Source organism: Bos mutus, unplaced genomic scaffold (assembly GCF_027580195.1).
Source record: "Bos mutus isolate GX-2022 unplaced genomic scaffold, NWIPB_WYAK_1.1 CTG216, whole genome shotgun sequence".
In the NCBI taxonomy this organism is placed as follows: Eukaryota; Metazoa; Chordata; class Mammalia; order Artiodactyla; family Bovidae; genus Bos; species Bos mutus.
In genome coordinates, this window is record NW_027219617.1 from 51,081 (window position 1) to 53,640 (window position 2,560).

The 2,560-nt window shown below is 40.6% G+C and overlaps 1 pseudogene; it reads left to right on the top strand.

Annotated features, from left to right (window-relative positions):
• Positions 1–383: 383 nt before the first annotated feature.
• LOC102284283 (olfactory receptor 4A47-like) lies at positions 384–1,593 on the top strand (annotated as a pseudogene).
• The last annotated feature ends 967 nt before the right edge of the window (positions 1,594–2,560 follow it).

The following is a 2,560-nucleotide window of genomic DNA, read 5'->3' on the forward strand; positions in this document are numbered from 1 at the left end:
CAGGAGATGCAAGAGACATGAGTTAGATTCCTGGGGCAGGAAGTTCCCCTGGAGTAGGAAATGACACCCCACTCCAATATTCTTGCATGGAAAAATACCATGAACAAGGGAGCCTGGCAGGCTGCAGTCCATGGGGATGCAAACAGTCAGACATGACTGAGCAGATACAAACATTGATCTGGAATTGTTTGATCATTTACCCTGTGTTCAACTTGGTTAACACAATGTCTATGATACACTGGGATCATATAGATACTCCATACTACCAATTTTAAATAAATGGATACATAAAAGATGAAATTTACACTGAATTTAAAAGTTTTCCCCTTTGTGTTTTAGGTAAACTGATTCTAATACATGAACTGAGCTCTTATACAGACTTGATGAAACCAAGGAACACTGTAACAGAATGTGTCCTCTTGGGGCTGAATGAATGTGTCCAGGGTCAGAAAATACTATTTGTAGTCTTCTTGCTCATCTACATTGTGACTATTGTGGACAACCTACTCATTGTCCTGACTGTGGTGTTCAGTTCAATTCTAAATTCCCCTATGTGCTTCTTTCATGGCTACTTATCATTTATGCTGGTGCTACAGCTGCTAAGTAGCTTCAGTAGTGTCCGACTCTGTGTGACCCCATAGACGGCAGCCCACCAGGTCTCCCCATCCCTGGGATTCTCCAGGCAAGAACACTGGAATGGGTTGCCATTTCCTTCTCCAATGCATGAAAGTGAAGAGTGAAAATGAAGTCGCTCAGTTGTGTCTGACTCTTAGCAACCCCATGGACTGCAGCCTACCAGGCTCCTCCATCCATAGGATTTTCCAGGCAAAAGTACTGGAGTGGGGTGCCATTGCCTTCTCCGACTTATCATTTATAGATGATGTTTACTCTACTATTGTCACCCCAAAAATGATTATAAACTTACTTTATGAGAAGAAAACCATTTCCTTCCAAACTTGCATGACCCAGCTTTTTATAGAGTACTTACTTGGTGATATGGAGGTTTTACTCCTGGTGGTCATGGCCTATGACTGCTTTGTGGCCATCTGCAAACCCGTGCATTATTTGACCATCATGAATCAGCAAATGTGTGTTATGCTTCTTCTCCTGGCCTGAGTTGGTGGGTTTTTACATGCTGTAGTTCAACTTCTCTTTGTTTACAGCCTTCCCTTCTGTGGCCCCAATGTCATTGACCACTTCATCTGTGACATGTACCCCTTGTTGAAACTTGCCTTCACTGACCCCTACATTATTGGCCTCACAGTATTTGCCAATGATAGGGTGATCTGTGTGGTTATCTTCATGCTCTTACTCATCTCCTATGGGGTCATTCTGCACTTCCTGAAGAATCTTAGTCAGGAAGGGAGGTGCAAAGCCTTGTCCACTGGTGCTTCCCATATCACTGTGGTGGTCCTCTTTTTTGTGCCCTGCATTTTTCTGTATGTTAGACCTCCTTCCACTTTACCCATTGATAAATTATTGACTGTATTCTGTACCATTATCACTTCTATGCTGAATCCTCTAATCTATAATCTGAGAAATGGAGAGATAAAAAGTGCCATGAAAAAGCAGTGGATCAGAAAAAGACAATGAGGCAGTGCAATATGTATCACCTATTTTCAGTGAAAAATTGCTGTTTCCACATAACATATGTATGCTTATTTAACTATAGTAAATTTCCCTCAGATTTAATGAAGTGGGCAGATTAAAAACATTTATTATATGAATACTTTCAATGATAAAAATATACTTTAAGTTTTTCATATTTTATAAGTATATATATTTAGAAAACTTTTGCAATTTCTTAGGAAAATATACAGAGCTTTTATACCAGGGTCCAGCCCTGGTTGGATCCAGGGATTCCCTCAGGATGATGGCGTTGGCAATTAGAATAGCAAAGCAAAGAGATTTTAGAGGCTCATTATAACTGGTTTACATGGAAAATCAATATAACCCGTGACACCAGATTTGCTCTGACCACGGAGGCCGCAGGTGCTCTCTTGAATCGCTGAAGTTGCCCCACCTTGGGCACCTTCTCGAGTGGGTCTTATAAGCCCAGGCAAGTAAGTGGTCTCAGAGGACCTCCGCACTCCAATTATTTTGGCCTGAAGGAAGATCAGAAGAGAAAAGGAGGAAAAGGAAACAAGAAAGAATGATACGAGGAGACCAAGCTTTGAGAAAGGCCCCTAGTTTTATTTTCAAAGGGAGCTTATATACCTTAAATTGTGCATAGAGGATAATAGGGGGTGGAAAATCATGCAAAGTCAGCAGTCTTTGATCCTTATCAAGACCAGGCTTTCTTTTCTGCAAACTTATCGTATACAAATGGTTTAGGTGATTTACATCATCTTCTGGCCAGAAGGCCTGTTAACATTTTATGACTCTGATAAAGGTTTGTCAACCATAAGACTTATTTTCTATAAGAGTAATTATTTAAAAGTTTGATGCCATCCTCCAAAGGTGTTAGATAAAGTTGCATTCCTATAGGGCATAGGTGCAGTGGGCTTTCAACAAAGGAAAGAATTTATTAGCTTAAGGGTCTAAAGTTGTTAGCACCAAG